The following is a 19591-nucleotide window of genomic DNA, read 5'->3' as shown; positions in this document are numbered from 1 at the left end:
ACTGAGGGTTAGTACCTCACAGGTTCCTAGTGAATGCGGCCATGACAAGGACCAGGAAAATTCTTTGATAGACCGATCAGACCCCCTCCACCCCAACCCCCCCCCCCGGGCCCCAGTGGGGCAAGGCACGGACTAAAGGTAGTAAAGTGAAACAATATGTTAGCTGGCATCCGTCAACAATCCCCAAAACCAAGCAACAATAAAAACAAAGTCCCTGATGTGGAGAAGCAGAATGGTCCGTCATCTCGTTACCAGTGTGTTACCAACTACAGTTTTGTGGCAGATCCCTGTAAAGCTAGCCCATCTTCAGATAGCTTGTCCAGTAGGGCCTTCCTCTCTGCTGCTATGGTCTCCTGGTCTGGGCCCGAGCCCTTGTGCCCCTGGTCCGAGCCCGAGCCCTTGTGCCCCCTGAGACCTTCAGACATTTTCCCCTCTCCTCTTGCTTGAGGACACTGAATATCATCATCCAGTTAGGCGATTCTCTGATTGGGAGCATGCCTGGTTGCTGCTTGTGCCTCTTAATCCAAATCCCTGATCGGATCCTCTAGCTGCAGATGACTTTAAAACAGTCTTTACAGTGTGCATTTCTCATATGTAGCTTACCGCCTTTCCCAGTCTGAACCCATTTTTTTTAGCTATTGCAGGGTCAGTCCTGTGAGTATATTTTCACTTACCTTGAACATTGGTGATAATTAACTATTGCGTTTATGGTCAGCGCCTGAGTGGCCCTAAGTAAGCGGTTACATCCTCAGAGATGTATATTTTTGACCAATATTCTTCATTTAGTGAGCCTGACATGATGTACACTTCCCACACAGACCTCATCATCGGCCTGCCACTTGCAGCTGCGGTGCAAGCCACTCCCCCCACCTCATTGCGCAGGAATTCGCTCAATACTTTAAACGTCTCTATGCAAGTCACCCTGTGCCCCAGGCTAAACAGGGTAACCCGAATGTCAAGGATTTGATCGTTCTCAGACTCTCAGCGACAGATAGACAAGACCTTGAGGTGCTAGTTGCTGCCACGATGATTCTGGAGGCTATCCAAGTGCACCCTGTAGAGAAAACACCAGGACCAAATGGCTTCCAGATAGAAATGTACAAAAAGTATGAATCGTTATTGACCTTACCCTTGCTTGTGATATATGAAGACACGCTGAATGCAGGTGAGCTCCCTTCCGACCTATAGTGGGCAGATCTCTGTAATCCTGATGCAACAGAAGCCTCTGGATATATGTGGCTCCTATGGACCCATCTCCATACTTAATATGGAGACCAAAATCGTGGCTAAAGTACAGGCAAACTGGCTGGTGAAGGTAATCACATCCCTAATATACCCAGACCAGAACGGGTTCAAGCGGGTCTCAGGACTCACAACTTTATTCGGCGACTGAACAATGCAATAGCCTTAACCCATGACAACACAGATCATAGGGCCCTACTATCAATTGATTTTGAGAAGGATTTTGAATCTGTCCACTGGTAGTTTATGTTGCGCTTGTTGGAACGCATGAACTTTGGTCCTATCTTCTGTCGCTAGGTCTGAACGCTCTACTCTCAGCCATGGGCGAAGGTCCACTTAAATGGAGAAACCTCTCAGGTCATTCAAATCGAGCAGAGAGCAAGACAGTGATGCCCCCTGTTGCCTCTCCTGTTTGCACTCGTTATTAAACAGTTGGTGTAATGGATTAGACAAGACACACAGCTTAGCCATTTCCGATGGCCCGACAGACCTAATGATAGGGTTTCGTTATAAGCTGACAATCTTCTAATTTATGTTAGCGACCCTTAAACTTCTGTCCTCCTCTATGCTGCAAGTGTATGCTGAGGCGTCTAGCCTAATAGGCGACTGGCCCAAATCCACCTACATCGCTTATCGGGGGCTCAGGAGAATATCAAAGCCACAATTCCTCTTTTCTGGTCGTGTCAACACTTTAAATATCTAGGAATGCACATTACTTTCATCCAGCAACAGGCATGGGACCTTAATACAGCACCTTTGTTTGCCCAGACACGAAGAGGCATGTCCCACTGGGCTTCACTACCGCTCAATATAGCGGGCAGGGTGGATGCTGTTTATGAAGGTTGTGTTGCTCCGATTCCTCTACACACTGCAGAATTATCCATATCCTATCTCACCTGCCTTCTTCCGCCCTGTACAGTCAAAGGTTGTGAGATTGATATGGGTAGGAGGCCTCCCACGGAACTCCATCTAGAAATGCGTACTCAACCCCTATGACGGAGGACTGAGGTTTTCAGACTTGCAGTTATACTACTGGGCCAGTCACCTCCTCTCGATTAATGTGTTTTCTTGCGGGTAGAGGGGCAGCCTTCTATAGTGGTAGAACTCTGTGGTCTCAAAAACCATGGCCTGCTCAAACTCCCTTATCGTTCCAGCACAACCCTCTACCCTACCTCCAGAGACTTAAACAACCCTGCTCAGCTGGCATCATGCATTGGGGTGGATTGGTTGGCATGGAGTGCCGATGGCAAAGACACCACTACGGGCCATGACCTGGCTTCGACACACGACCTCACTAGAGGAATTCTGAGCATGGGACATCATTGGAATTTTGAAAATAGGAGATGTCTGGGCAGGCACCTCTATGTGTACATTTCAACACCTCATAGATACTTACACAATGCACAGATACAATTCTACAGCTACTTACAATTGCCCCACTTGCTGAAGGCCGCCCTTGATTTCATGCATCTCCTTCCACGTCACAGTCTCTTAGAGGCAAATATCATGGAATCACAGGTGGAAAGGAAGGGTATTTCCATCCTTTACTGATACCTTGTGAATAACACCCCAGGCCCAATGATGAGACAGAGGGAAAAATGGGAGGGTGAAGTGGGCCCCTTGGATGGGGATGACTAGGTGGAGGCCAGAATAGCTTGTAGGATACTGGCAGCTCCATGAAATTACGCCTCATTTAACGGAAATAGGTACACAGAGTTTTTTTCAGCCCTACACGGTAACACAGGATGAAGGTAGACCTAATCCCACAATGATTGTGCGGTTGGCTCTCCCCAAGTACTTTTTTCCATATGGTTTGGGACTGTCCTGTCATACGCAGCTACTGGCGAAATATATGCAACACTCTCTCCCAAGTGGTAGGCTGGGCGATATCACCAGAGCCGAACTTGATTATCTTAGGGCTGATGGACGACTGGAGGGGGAACCGCCATGCACGACGGCTACATGGTATGGGCTTCATTATCGCCAAAAGAGATATTGCATGGCACTGCCACTCTCACCTGGCTCCACCACCGATCGATTGGACTTGTGGGATAGACTGCACTGCAGCAGTAGAGAAATATGTATATGAATCCCGCTGCTGTCCAGAAAAACATCATAAGACCTGGGGGTAGTGGATAGCCTATTCAGATACCCAATTGCCAAGGGGTTAGTTTATGCATGATTACTTGAAGTTCATCTTCAATGCTTGGGGGATGCGTTCAACAGTACTGCATCGCAATTTACATGTTTGTTGTAATTATTGCATATGCTTTAAAAATCAATAAAAAGAGTTGTTAAAAAAAAAAAGTACTGCAGCCTTCTTTTCGCTGTGAACCAGGCACTGAGAGCCTTCACTTCATAGACAGTAATCCCAACTCTGATAGGGACTATAATTGCTCTCCCCGTGGATGCCAAAGCAATGCCTCTACCTCCTCTAGGAATCATTGTCACAGAAAATGGTGGTCTTTTCTCTTCTTTGGATCTCCTATACCTGAGACTATGCTACGACTCCTCAGTTCTCACTCAGTGGGTTGGTAATCGCCAGGAACTAATAATGACATGACAGCTGAACAGACCAGAGCTGACACCACAGAAGGTAGAGAGAGAGAAGATATGTAGAAGCAATCAGCATAATGCACAAGTTAGCCTGCTCAGTAGGCTGCACTACAAGGATAAAAGGTGTGTTCTTTAAACATCAGATTGAACGAAAAGAAACAATTGGCACATGTGCATAAGCGTTAAGGATAAGGCAGTGCAAAACAACATTGCAAGCAGTAACATTCCTACAAGGGAATGAAGGGAATGAAGGGAAGGTTAAAGGGCAAGGATGGTGCTTTGTGCCTCGTGGTAGATGAGGCTGCTTTAGAACTGCACATCTAGGGATGAGCTGGACAAGCACATTCCAATGCCGATTGGTGGTGGGGTTGAGCTGTGCCCGCGTCAGCGTTGAAACAGATGCCGCAAACGATAAAGCTGAAAACTAAACTCAACGTATACATTATGGAAATCTGAAACGTGATACTTGATAAAACAGCAGGACATAAAACTATGATATAGAAAATATGATCTAAAAACAATTTAAAATCTAAAAATCCTACTGCTCTGGTACACTCAAGTGAGCTTGGCTCAACTTCCCATAGAAGAGATTCGCTCAGAAAGTCTGGTCAGCCATAATGCTCGTGCCTGTCCAATATACTAATGCTGGAGCAAAATAGCTGCACAACCTTATTACGAGTGAAAATGTGATTTGGGACCACTGCAAGACACCAAACAGGGCTAACAGTAGAAAGATGGAATTGTGGAGATCAGATGAGACATTATTTACAAAGGCACTTAGACTTGCAGGAGCCCATCATTCTCACAGCAAAATCTATCTACAGATTTTGAAGCAAGTCTGCCTGGTTTATTAATGGCAGCTGGCACGGCTAATGATTCTGTCTTATTTCTGACCCAAACCTGGCAAATTGTCTGACATGCATGAGACCAAGCTTCAAGATGTGAACAGAAACGTGATCACAGATGTAGAAGTCAACTCTCTCACCAGTGAAATGAGATGGGTGGCAGCCATACTCAGTCCCGTAAACCTTTTACTCAAGTTTGACCAGCAGTTTCCAATGGGTCAGTCAATGACTATTTCGATTATACTGGTTCTTTCTGAATTGTGGCCTAGTGATAGGACGTCAGTTACCATGGTCAGACGGACCCCTGTGCAGGAAACAAATAGATGAAAGTATCTTGGGCAGAATGGGAACTCATTGTGCCAGTGAGCAGCTGAGTAGAAAATTCTGCACTCACACTGCATTGCCTGAAGGCATTCTTCGGGTGGTATGATCCAAAGAGCAAAGCTAGCTTCTTTTCAGCCAATGGCAACATGAAAAAATGAAAAAATATCAAAAAAAGGGAAAACCTGAAAAATGCAGGCAAGGACAAAAAAGCAGTCACACCCGTAGAAGCCTTTCTCCAAGTACGTTGATGGGTGGGAAAAACAGAACTTAGACTAAGACAGTTGGTGAAACATTCTAAGAATGTTGAAGTGGCAGCATTTTTCATAAGAGGCCATTTCTAGACGTGCCTGCGATTCCAACCCAGATGCAAGTGCGGTAGAGGGGGACAACAAACATTTGAAAGAAAGTTGACATAAAAAACTGATCCACCTGAAAAACTGTTGGTAGGAAAACCAAAAGGATCTCTTATTGCTAACCACTGTGTAGCTCTCATGTATTCCAGCAAACAAAATAAGTTTGTTAGACACGTTTGTGTAATGAACACAATTAGGTTTTAAATGTTTTGTGTAGGTGGGAGGTTTAGCTTTTCAGATTAGGTCGCTGGACAGATACTAAATCTTTTTTTAAACAAAATTTGCTGTTCCATGGAATATTACAATTTTTGTTTTAAATATATTTTTCATAATTCATTAAGTAACACACTGCTTTTAAACATTAAATATGTTGTTTAGAAACTGGCGGATGTAGGACATCCACCAAACTGACCCCCCCCAATAAATCATTATTGGAATCCGGGGAACCTCACTGAGTCATTAGTGGAAGCCAGGATTTGAACCTCAAAACAATACACACAAATACAGAAACAAGCATTCATCAAGCAAATATACAAATTAATTAAATATTTTACACAATTCACAAATATAAGGGCAAAAAGTTTAATGGGAAGATTGGGGCTTTTATAAATTCAATAGAGGCCACCCATTGGCCATGCTATATTCTGTTAGATTGATTTGTCAGAAGAGTGCAAATGCATCAAAGGACACCAACTTAATTTTTAGCCTCCAATTGGAAACTCCTTCACATATACTTACATTTTTCAACTTTAAATGTGGCTTCTTTATTTACATACACTTTATTAATGTGTTAATATTATTTAATTTTCTAAGTGGACACCCTGAGTAGGCATCGTCGGCACCCCTGGTGTACCCAGACCACAGGTTACGAACCAGCGATCTAGAGTGTCTACCCCATGTGAGCACTCTAAAAAGGGTAACAGGGACTGCCACCAGTTTTTGGCGGAAGCCTTGCACCCTTCAATTTCTAATAAACCAGCTGACTATTTTCCCCTTAGACATCTATGTATTATTTAATGTGCACCAATAATATTACTCTACTACACGTTAATGTTCCTATATAATTACAGTCAGGTCCTGAAGTTGGTTAGGAGTCGGAAGAGGCTGAAATTGCAACCTCTGGGTATTGCAGCAATCCCGCCTTTTAAACAACACCATATGTGTCTAATAGTCCCGCCTACCAATCGCAGGTTGCAGGGCTGATCGTCTGGTCGGTAGGAGCTACCTAGAGATGGCTTACCTGAAAGATTAAACTTTCCGATAAGCATCTCCAGAATCAGACTTTGATGACAATATTTTGCAGCTTAGTAACTAATGGACATATGACAATAGCACTTTAACTGAAGGGCCTTTCCATATTTTTATGCATCCAATATTGTGCCTTAACTCTACCCCAGCACTGCTCTCAGATTGATTCTTCACTCTCCCACCGGCCCTACCACCATCTCTGTAACACATTTCCATGACCCCTTCATCTTGTTCCACACTACAAAAGGTTTCTCAGTCCAACATAAAAATCTAGCTGTGTCACAATCCTCAAACTTTAAAGATAATCTGAAAATTGTTTGCAAAATTCGTTCCACGATAAGCATGTTTGTGCCACATCAGGAGATCCTAAATTGAATTTTCCCTATCCCCACTAAAAAAGATAAACTACAAATGTATTTCTACGTTTCTTGAGTTAGAAACTCTTTATCAACTGATATTATACTAACCTCTTGCCTCCTCACATTCAGCCCCTCACCTCTTGTATCCTGAATCCACTGGATTCAGGATACATTGACAGACCTCTGCCTTCTAAATCAGTCTTCAGTCTCCCCACCTCTCGCTGATTTAAGATCAGTTGGCCTGTTGATTTTGTGATTTCTTCTTTCCAGTACCCTATCTGCACAGATGTTTATCAAAGTAGCCATTCCTTGCCCTTTTGGCTTAGGCAATGATATTTTAATACTTGTAGTAAATAACATCGGTGCACGTTAACTGGTGGCCAGTCTTTGCTACAATACTTGTATCCAGTATTTTTTAATTTAAACAGTAAATATTTGAGACGAAAATGCTCAATACTGCATATCAGTTTATTAAGGAAGTAGTAAGAAACGGAGATGTGGTGGTTAATAGGACTGGTAATTAGGACAGTACAGAGCATACCCAACTAAAAATAGTACCAAACAGGACTAAGCAGGCATTGGTGATGCTGCTGTTGTAAGAATTGATCATGCAGGGAGCGTTAGTCAGAAACACTTGTTCCACATGAGGATTCTTTTGATTGTGGGCAAAGAGATGGTCAACCTCAATTTCTAGAAAATGGCAGTAAATTGAGGAAGTCTGAAAAGAGCCTTTACTCTTATAAAGGTGAGGCAGTGAGATGTTGAATGGTAAGATGGTGTTGGATTTGTGAAAGAAGGGAGCAGCTATAAGTCCAAATGTATATGGTTTGATCGAAGAGGGGGCAAGGGCATATACATAAATATATATTAAAATTAGGGTGTGAAATTTCAAAGGGCTCTATTTTGTGCTACGAGTGAGGTAGCCAGATGGCTTATTATCCGAAGGAAGAGACAGGGGTCAGACACGAGAGATCATGTGGTACGCAGATGGTGAAGGTGGGACCCTTCCTCAAGGGAGAAGAAGGTTTGGTTTAGGATGGAATAGAAAGCACCACATTGCGATCAGTAGAATTCTGGAAAGAGAAGTTAGTCACACTAAATGAGATAGATTTATTTCTGATAATAGCTCATGAATGGCATACTGGAGAAAATGTGATTATTACAAGGGCGACATGGAATGTAATTAATCGTAATAATTTCTCCGTACTTTTCACAGAATGCAATTTTTCGCTATGTAGTTACTATGTCGTGCCCCTGTGCTTTCAAGTAAAATTAAGCTGTAAATTTCATCAAAATGCTTCAGATGTGATTCCCCGATGGAGGGTAATTGATCTCATATTATGTGGTTATATCCTAAATTGAAAAGCTTTTGGATTAGGATATTGCAATATTGTCAAACCAAATTAAGACCCGGATTTAGGGAGGAGTGGACAGAAAACCAGCTGAGTGCCTTGCCTGAGATGCCCAGATTAGCCAGGATTGGCAGTGGTATAATATGGTCCACTACATTGAAGTGGACAGAAGCGTCAAGCAATGTGATGAGTGTAGTGGCCAGTTCTGAGAATGCTTAAGATGTGGCTAAAAACAGATTAGCAGAATGCTGCCTGCATAAATTCAACTAAAGGGTGCTGCATACATTTGTAAAATGGGCAAAGAGTCTCTGGGTAGACAAGAGACATGTGGTAGTTGAACAAAGTACAGGCAGGATTTGTCATACACATGTTGTCAAATAAACAGCGTTTAGGTATGTTATCACCAAGGCAAAAGTAGAGGACTTGATATTCGAGATAGGCTTATGAAACTAGGAAAAAACTGATGACACCAGTGAAATGTAATAAAGAATGTCAAGAATATTAAAAGTCACAGCTTGATGTAAACTGAGGAGTTTAGCACCAGTAGGAACAAACTCTTTAAAAAATGTGGAACAGCCCCATCTGCCCCCGAGGTCACACTGTAGAACTTGCTCACAGTACTTTGGTGACATGGGGAGGGGCATTTGTATGCCCCACCCCTAGTTTCACGGCCAGTGGGGAAAAATGTTGCTCCAACATACATTTCTGTTGCACTTGGTATAGGGTAGCCTGCTCCCGGGAGATGGCTGATAGAATGGGAATAAAGGCTTTTAAAGCAACAAGTTTGAGCCAGTTAAACACTCACTGTTGACAGCAGTGTGTGGCTGGCATGTAAAAAGTTTTAATCTCAGCAAGGTCAACTGTGCCTTTTATCTCAAGTTAATACATTCAGTATCATTGAATTAGGCATATTAACAAATGTCATTTACAGTGCTTAGAATAGTAAAGTTGCGTACTAAGCTGTATATTAAAAACATGTTATTTTGTACAGCACCAGATAAAACACAGTTGTTTATTATAAATTGTGAACTTTGTAGGAAAATTAGGCAAGTAGAACTGTTCAACACTTTCTATTACAAGAGACCTTCTCATGGGACTTTAGGGTTTTTTCTCAAAGGACTGTAGTGCTAAATTAGGCAAGAAGGATTTCAAGGCAACATTACATTGGAGGCTACCCTGGACAGTTCTTTATGTTTACAAAGTTCCAACTATGTGTTCTCCTGACTGGCCCCTGCTGCTGTTTAACAGTGACATAAATTAGGTAGCAGATCAAGCTGCAGTGAATTTTAGTAAACAAATGACTCACTGGACTAGATCTAATTGCATAATGTTATAAGTATGAGTGGTTTGTTAACACAGCTGTTAGATATAGTACGAAGGCTGTATCACTACTGGGGTGAAATCTTATGATTATTAACTTCATCCTGCAACGGAACAGGGTTGTCGGTTGCGTTCCCTCTTTTTGCTTGATGCCGAACCACAGGTAACACCACGAAGATTCTGGAATATGGATGGGCAAAATGTGCCAAACAATGGCACAGAAACTTAAGAGAGGTCATCATTCTTCAGAAACTTCATGAAAGGCAGCATGCAGCGAATGACGAAGAGCAAGGGGAAAGAGAACCTAAAGGTACTCCACAATTTATCTGGAGACATTAAGGGCTAACAACAAGGATCCGACCCAGTGAAGGAAGGAGGCAGCAACACCTTTGGCCATTGGCAAACAATCCAGTAGGCTATATGGAATGGCATCCGACATTTCAGCACAGGGATATTTAGTGGGTTAGGTAGTACTTTGCCCGTGTGATTTAACTTTGAGCTCTCTCTCTCTCTATTCTGCTTAAGTTGACATTTTAGTAACTCAGCACTAGAGTTTTTCCTCCTTTCATTTTTGGCTTAGTTTATTATTTCAGTTACTGGTTAGCTTATCAGTTTCGTTTTGCAACGTATCTATTTCAACTAGGACTGTTGCTGGGACTCACACTCGGTTTTCCGTTCTGGTCCTTCTCATTTTTTTTTCTTTTGATAAGCCTTTCATGGGCCATGTACACACTGTGGGCTTTGACAGAGCTTTATTCTGACTTCTCCCTTATGGGGCGGTTAAGAGTACGTTCACTTAGAAGAGGTGTTGCCAAGAATAATTAAGAAAGCAGCTCAACTGTGCTTTGGACAGCTTTTAGATCCCGTTGTTGAAAGACCATTAGTGGACCATTCCAACACTTACAGTAGCAAACCATTGCTTAGAATTGATTGGCTTTCTTGTCACTCATTTGTTTGTTTCTTATTCAATGTTTTTCATTCTTCTTCTTAAGTTTGTCCCTGCCCTGGAGGATAACTTGTTTATCATCCTTTTGATCGTCTGCGTCCCACCTCAAATACTTACACCTGTACGCTCGATGTTGCTCCCCACTTCCTCGATCTAAGCTCATCCACTGCTTCCCCACCCCATTTCTTTGCCTCCTATTTTTTTATTTGTTATTCTCCCCTCACCTGAGTTCATTCATTCCTCTCCTGTCCACTCCTTGTTCCTCTTTTGGAGTCATCATCTTCCTACTGGATTTTCAGGTATATCACACATTTAATTCTTTCTCTCATCCATGCAGTACATGCACCAAGCAATTCCTTTTTTCTAACCGTTTGCATTGAAAAAGGCATATTTTTCTTGCATTTATCAATGCTCGAACGGGAGTATTAAACCTATTGGCTGTGGTAACACTTGTTAACTTTTTAGCTTTAATAAAGTGTCATTGGGACTTCTGTGGCATGTATAATACATATATTGTGCTTTTTGATGCATTTTTATAATTGTACTAGACAACTGTGTTTTTATGGATTTTGTTTAATATGAGTAATCCCACTCAAACGTGAGATAGAGAGGTTGGTAATTAAATGCAAACACAGACACACAAACGCCTGTGACAGCTGAACTATAGATGATTCAAACATCTGAAGATAAGGTTTGTAAACAAACTGTGTGCTAAATACATCGTATACACTTAAAAATGTAAACATCTGAGAAAGAAAATGAGATTGGGAAAAAATGTAGAGATCGCCTAACCGAAGGTCAAAAACGCTGAACTGACTCGGGGCACAATATAAAAGCCTTTCAGAAAACACTGCATTTTCCATTTGCAAGGTTAAAAACTTTAACACTCCTGAATGTCAATTAAGCACTAATACACAACATATTCAAGCATATATCCCAGGAGGTGCAGATATAGTCACAGTGGAAGAATTTTATGTTAAAAAGAAAGGCCTAGCTACTTTTCTGCACATCAAAATAATTGTATTGCTGAAAAACATAATTAAACCTATTTAAAAAGCTGATCTGAGCAAAGAAGCGCAATTATGTTTTAAATTAGGTTTGAAATTGGTGCTTTAAAGGGAACAGTTGGCTGTATTCCGACTTGCGGCACAAATACATTGAAATGGAAAGGTGCTGTGCCTTTTTAAAGAGGAGCTCTAGCTATACAACACTGACCACAATGCAGCCCAGCTGAATAATAGAGTGCTCAATTCATAGCAAAGGCCAGATGCCCGGCGTGCGGTAATGTACCTAGGCTCAGTTGAACCCTATCCCCTACTCACGCATTTCAGAAGGCGTATGTATACCAGGGAAATGAACAATTTCTATCATTTCTCATATCTACGCCTGCTTTATCCTTATGCAACATTCTGTCTGTTAAGTGCAGAACTGATAATTCCCAGTTGTATGGCACAATCATTTATTATCTACTTGAAATAACATTGTGTCCAAACGATCAGTAACCAACGTTTCATAAAGATTAAATATAAAATGATCAGTAGAAATTTACTATTCTTTACTCATATTTACATACCTTATATATACAGTTATTGCTAAAATACATAGATGTGGAGTTGCCTCTATATACTTATCTTGATTATATGCTGGTAGTTAATATTGTGGAGTTGAGATATTGGCAGGGTGATTAAAAATAACTGATAAAGTTGTAGAACGCCAATTCACAGGTAGCTAGTTAAGGGGAAGGCGCATTTGCATTGTTTTTTTTATTTCCCATCTCTTCTTTAGATTAACATTTCGTACAATGTGAAGAAATCAAGTTTGCTACATTGACTTAAGAGTGGGGATGCTATGGACACTTTCTCAGACTTTCTACATCACTTACATCTGTTTTGTTTAGGTAGCATTCCCATGCGCAAACCAGAGATGTGCAATTTGCCTACTGATTGGTTTGTAACAGGTAAGGCAATTTGCGATGCAATCTACACACTAATAGGTTGATTGCAAACTGTCTACTTGCAGGGAGTCGCAAACGACCTGCTAATGAACATTGAATATGCAGTTCGCAATTAGCAACCCCTAGCGGGCTGGGATAGAGGCCTCCATCCTTGCATTTGCTTTCTAAAGAGGGAAACTTTTTTTTTTTTTTAAAGGAGTCCATGCCTATTAAAAGCATAGGGACTCCATTAAAATGTTTTTTCCTGTTTTTAACACATTGGCGGGGGGTGGGGGGATCTTCTGAGAAATTATCAGCTACCCAGGAGGTCCGCTGACATAATTCATAAAGGGTAAGGTGTTCTATGGGGCAACTTTCCCTTTTCAAATCAGTTTCCAGCCCAATGTGGGGGTCGGGGACACATCGATGTTTTGGGACTGACGTTGAACACCCAAACCACTGCACATTCATTTTGAAATCACACTTTCGAGCTCTCTCCTATTTGCGATTTGTAAAGGACCACAAACGCCCTTTTACAAGTCAAAGGATTTCCTCTCATTGTAAAAGGGTTTTGTACATTGATATAAGTCCTCCTGTAAATTTGCGAATTGCATGGTTTGTGACTGCAAAAGGGCTTCATACATTGGGCCCTAAGGTTATTACCCATTATTTTGGCTTATGTCGGTGCAAACCACCTTGACAATGGTCACTTGTGTGACAGTCTCAGGAATTCCCATTTCTCCACAACGTAGCCACAATTATGAATGTGGATGAATCATTACATCCTACGGATTCTCCACAGTAAGAAGTGCAATCTGTGCAAAGAAAATTTGAAAATCCTGATTTAATGACTCAGAGCAGAAATTACCCTTTTGGCCCACAGATATCGTGCAACAGACCCAGAGTCTTATTTGGTTTCTAAATTTTGGGCGTAAACTCAGCTGCTGACAGGTGCTAAAATCAAAAGCAGAAGGACTGGGGAGACCTGAACAATATGCAAAGAATGGTTGCATTTCACCGATGCGATATGAGGGAAGGAAAGATGGAGCTATTCCGTTGCCATTTTTGCCCTGTTTGCTGTGCTCTTCTTTGATAATAGGGGAAGATAGCAACAAGATATTTTACCACTGTGGGAAACCTAGTAAGATCACATTAATAATACACTGTTCACATTTGGGGACCTGGCGTGTAAACAAATACGGCAGATACAAAATTTGTAAGGAAAGGGGCATCATAAAAAGTATAGGTCAATAAATAGGGAATAAAAAGATGTGTCCGGAGATTGTTTCACTCAAAAGTAGGAAGGAAGGAAGGAAGGGTCACTTCCCAAAGAAGGCCTTAAAATGAAGTCCTATGGGATCTAAATGTTTCTAAGAGAGTTTTGCTTTATTTTCCTTTGGATCACATGCCCAGAAAATAATCCAGATTTTAGAAATGTTAAGATAGTAAAATATGTAAATGGTCCTGGTGTCTCCTTTCAGCAATACGGACATTAAACTTATCTCTTGCCAGAATATTTTTGTTGGGGACATAGTTTTACCTTTTTTACATATTCATGTGTTTTACTAGGCCTCGATCTTTTGATAGCATTCGGCTCAGTGGTGATTGAATCAATTACTCTCTCTTACTCTCTCATACATTGTTGTTTGAGGTGTTTGTGTTCTTTCCCCATACTCTGCCTAAAGTTCATTCTTTGAGAGTTGTTTGGTCTGAATATTAAACACAAGCACTTTCTTCAGTGTCCCGCATTTGCAGCAGTGTAATAATGTAAAGCATATAGCAGCACCACTCAAAAGATGGAAGAGCTTTAATGTGCGGGCATGCACTTCATGGGTGTGAGCGTCTAAAAACAGAACTGCGTAGCAACGCCTGCCCTCTGTCTGAAAGAGCTCCGTGGACTGAGCGTGAGAAGGTTAGTAGAGCAGTAGAGAATTTTAAAAAGAAAATCCAAGACCATCAAAATACCCACAGTTCGCCATCTCTCTCAAAAATGATTTTACTCGTAAAACACTTCAGTTTTTACAAAAAGCACTTTTCTTACATGCAGCCCTATCTCTTTCAATTGAGGAAGAACCACTCGTTATTAAGTAGTGCCGCCATTTACAACACAATTATTTTTATAATACTGTAGCCAACACTGCATTCAGCTGATCCCGTATGATTTCCAGAATCACTACAGCAAAAAGGTAAACTTTGACAGGAGGGTGCTGCTTCAAATAAAAAATGTTTTAAAAAAACATTTCCATGGTCTAAGAAGCATATTAGATCCCCTGCATGACTCGATATAGCAACAGAGCCATATTCAAACAGCAAACCAAAGCAAACCTATCACTTAATTTGTGTTAAAATAATCAAATAAATAAGTGCAGGAACCCAAAGCTTTACTTAGGAGCCCAGATGTGGTGCAACAGAATACCTATTTTACTAAAAACGCAAAGGTAGCCTCAGTTTGGCTCTAATTCCATGCCTCTTTCTTATACCATACTATACTTTATCTCTTTATTTCACTCTTGCAGACTCTTTTTCCATCCCTGCTTTCTCAGTTTATGTTTTTTAGTTTTTCTATTTCTCATTTTCCTTTGTCTCTCTCTTGTGCTAGGTCAAAAACTGTAATGAATAATAGGCTCTGGACCCAAAAAATGAGTGTTGTTGTCCACCACCGCCAACTCCCTGCACAAAATAAGCAGTGAACCTCAGTGTCAAGTAGCACCATATTCTCTGTTTTGCTATTCGGCCCCACTGGTCTGAGGATGGCAAATATCTTTGACTGATATTTTTAATTTAGCTGGTTTTTGGATCCAGTGCGTTACGGTTTGGTAGCACACAAGCACCATCTCACATTAAAAACTTGTTTTAAAAAACTAGACCATAAACAGGGATGGTGGTGTAGGCAGTGGTCAAAGTGGGCAGGATCGGCAGGGCACGGCGTGCCCCTACTTTTTTTATTGAAAATATTCCTTTCCTCTCCTTTTTCTTTTCAAAACCGTGTCCCAGGACGGCAGTAATAGACAAGACCTTCAGTCCGCCTCACCACCTGGCCTTATTTCAGCAGTAGTAGCTGCAACTCACCATGGATCAGCAATGCAGGATTTGCATGCACACCAAACTAAGTTTGCAAACTTCACAGTCTCTCTGCTTCATGCACAAGCACTTTTAACATGTGCTAACTGCACTTGGGCCACTGGAATTATGCAGAAGTGTTGACTAAATTATGCAGCAAAAAAAGGCTGCAGCATAATGCAATATACTTTCTTATACTTTATTATTTTGACATTTCTACACATGTTAAGTCTCTGCAAAGATACTGCCTCATTAGTAACAAAGTAACATACAAATGCAGCAGTGAGAAAGCTGATCAGTCAACCTTTGCAAAGGGCTGTCCACTTTGCAGCAACACAAGTCACGTTTTTTTAGTAACTTTTTATCCGTTTGAGCTACAAAAATGATTAGTTAAAACTGTAAGATTACGCAGTGGATGATATATTATGTGGAAAATATGGCAGAGCCATAATTATATAGACAACATTTGCAAACTAGAATATTTTGCCATTCATGTTTGAACTGCTGTTGTGGAAGAAGGTAGGAGAAGTGCTGATAACAAAAACTGTATGGCTCAGAGACAAATGGCTTGTGAGTTCACTTTTAAGCGTATTTTGGGCATGGTGCGATTGGAAATATATCTCACTTTGTGAATTTATTTAAATGCCAATAACACATATTAAACCTTAAATGAACAAGGTTATCCATTGGTTGAATTAAATATCACAATAAGCTGTAACTGGTAAGTGAAATGCCAAACAAATACTAAAAATTGGGATGTTTTGTAACCCTGGGCGTAGCACTTCGCTATGCCCACGGAGTGAGCGTAGTGTTGCCTACTTCACCATTTGCGAAGTAGGCGTAGCAGGCAACACTACGCCCACTCCGCGGGCGGCCGCGCATGCGCATTACTATCCATGATGGCGGCGCGGTTACCAGTGGGAGCCCCGGAGACGCAGCCGACAAGGTAAGTGGTGTTTATTGTTTTTAAAATAATTATTTAAGTATTTAGGGAGGGCGGGAGGGAGGCGGGTGGTATTTAGCGAGGGCGGGAGGGAGGCGGGTGGCACGTAGTGGGGCTACACGAAGTGCGTAGGTGGACGTAGTTTCTGGTCCACTTCGCGTAGCTTCGCGTAGCCCCACTACGCCCACCCTTAATGTTTTGCACATTCTGGCCACACCTCTGACTCCGCCCACTGATGCAATACTTGGGTTATCCTCGCCCTCGGAGTCTCCGCCCACAGTTCCCTTACTTTTTTTTACCCACTTCGACCACTGGGTGTGGGTAGTTTTGGTTACAGGGGCAAGGTGACATTTGTGCCGCCCCTAATCCCTTGATAGTGAGGGCACATGTTGCTTCTGATCCCCCACCTGGTTTCGCCTTTCACTGAAGGTGCCCCGACCACGACCGATCTGTTGACAGAACTGCAGTTGACCTGGGAAGAGGCTTGAAAGATGCTGAGAATGAAACAAGATTACTAGGTCACGAAGTTTCACAACGAGCGTGACTCCTTGTTTTTTATTCCCTAATTCTAGCTCACAAAGTTTTCTGTATATTGTAGAACAGTGTTTCTGCCGGTCTGGCAAGATCATTTTCACTTCACTTGAATCCCGTCCCGATGGGAGAAGAATGTAGACACTTTCTCAGCAAGTTCAGCTTTTCTTTACACCTCAATGTAATCAGTCTTTCCCCGCACGGTCACCTGCTGCAACATCAACTGTAGTAAAAGTAACAGTTTTTACACATTGTAACGACGCGAAGAACTCTGCAATCTTTGCCGAATTGCAAAGGATTCCATAGAACTACACAAAGCTTGCAAAGGATAAAAAACACACACAGACCTCCTTCAAAGAAAACGAAACCGGCACCATGCGACACATTCCGAGAAGGTTGGGCTGTCAAAGCCCTAGCCTCTCTGTTTTACGTGCATTCCCGTAGGGGTACAGCATTCTTCTTTTGATGTATACTGGAGAATTTGTGATATATTTTTACTTTTAGTACACGAGTTGGCATTACCGTTCTTATTATTGCATTAGGCTGTGGTTTCTAGTGGCTTAGTAAGTCAAGGATGCATAGTGGAAGGTGATGTGCCATGAAATAACACTTTATTCTGTTATTGTATTGATTTCAGAGCCCTTTAAAGGTACCTGGTCAGGCCTTCGGGATTCCCCTACTAACTGACTGGATGAAGAAGGAGCTCTCTGGGGCACAAACGATATACATATGAAGACCGTAGTTGATTTTTTTTTTTTTTAGAAAACTAGACTCAACAACTGGAGGTTCACACCAATATTGGTGACGTTTCACTGAGTAGGGAACTAACAGAGACGGTTAAAAGCGCATTGTACTGGCAGGTCCGTGCATTTTAATTTCCTTGTAGCTGAACTGCGATTTATTTTCTGGTTCTATTTCAGTTTTTTTGTCCACAATTTAACAAGATAAACCCTTTAGCTGAAGAAAGATGGTACATGCAATGTTATTCTGCGATCATGACAAGTATTGCTACTTTTCCTTGTGGATTTTTTTTATATCTCAATACAAAATTCAACAAATACCCATACTTCACCTCTGCCTGAAGAAAGTGTACCATCCGCTATACTGCACTACATCTTACTGTAGAAAACCACAGACACAGCATAGTATGGCACTGCGATAACAAGATACTGGATTGCACTATATTATGTGCACAACACACAAAATACTGAACCCCAAAACACAATCTAGCAATTTCAGGAGCTCGTAAATGAAAAGTATACACACACTGACACAAGTAAATAAACCAAGAGCATAAGGATCATGCCGTACTAGTCACAAGTGCTAAAACTAAGGACACTGAAACAAAGCGGTAAAGTGACTGATGAGTGCTAATGAACACATCAGAGCGCTGAGAAAGAAAAAAACAAAGATGAGCAAAAAGGTAAAAATGGTGCAGGGAGGGGACTGGGAGCATTAAGCAGAGGGAGAACCATTCAGAATCTGTGGACCCCAAGAGATGAAGAGGGTAGACGGAATCCATGCGTCTCAATCCTTTCGGGCTAGCAACATAGAAAGGTCCGTTGTGGAACCATGGCATCGTCAGAGTGGCGGCGAGCAGAGCTCCAAATGATCCTTCAGGGGCTTAGTTAGTGGGCGCACTGTCTGGGCGAGGAGCCATAGAATCATTCTCTTACTTTGCAAATGATGGGAAACACTTTCAGACAGACAGTGGCACTCATAAATTATACACTTCATTTGCATATTCCAGGCAAGAGGCATTATGCAAATGTGGTCCAATTTGCATAATGGATTCCTCTTGTCGCTTCAACAGCTTTATGCTTAAAAAAAATAGAGAGAAAACTGAAAGATGGAAAAGGCAAAGCTGGCAAGTTCCACGCACAGACACATCTACGCACATTGCTTGCAGCTTCCAATGTAAGGACTCAGCTCCGATGCAAATACACACACTATTTATGGTGGGGAAACCATAAAACAAAGACCAATTCACAAATGTACTCTAATTATGGAGGAAAAAATTGAGCTGCTGGAAATTTGTCAGCGCAGACAACGCCTCCCAGCCAATTAGGAGAATGGGCACGCAGTGCCACAGTATACCAAAATGTGGTTCCCCAATCAACTATCACCTTCCCATGCTTTTAGGGCAAGGGGCTGGGTGCGAAGAGACAATATGCGATAATTATGTAATTAAATTGTCAGCCCAACCAATTTGCATTTGATTATAATTAAGACTTTGGGTGAGGGACTGGGAGGGAGCTAGGATTGCACTGGTTGTGGCGGAACTTCAGTAGCAGCCCAGGGACTTTTTCTCACAGGGGCAGTGAGTGGAGGGAGGAGAGTGGGGGCGGTATGGATTATTTATAACAAAATGTGATTGCAGCATATTGTCAAGATTCTGCCTGCTGCACCATGTTGATTCCCATCAGCAGTACTCCAATAAGCAACCAACCTCCCTTCGCACTCGATGCGTTTTATTCCCCTCCTCCTGACTGGCTTCTCTATGCCCCCCCTGCACCAGAATGAAAGACAGTGCTGTGCCAAGCTGCCGGCATACACACCCTGTGGGAAAAGTTAACTGT

The 19591-nt window shown here is 41.9% G+C and overlaps 1 protein-coding gene across 8 annotated transcripts in view; it reads right to left on the bottom strand.

Annotated features, from left to right (window-relative positions):
• Positions 1 to 19591, bottom strand: part of PMFBP1 (polyamine modulated factor 1 binding protein 1) — a 2317386-nt gene that overhangs the window by 1868814 nt on the left and 428981 nt on the right. The window lies entirely within an intron of this gene.

Source organism: Lissotriton helveticus, chromosome 12 (assembly GCF_964261635.1).
Source record: "Lissotriton helveticus chromosome 12, aLisHel1.1, whole genome shotgun sequence".
NCBI classification, from domain to species: domain Eukaryota; kingdom Metazoa; phylum Chordata; class Amphibia; order Caudata; family Salamandridae; genus Lissotriton; species Lissotriton helveticus.
This window is presented reverse-complemented; position numbering and strand designations above follow the sequence as displayed.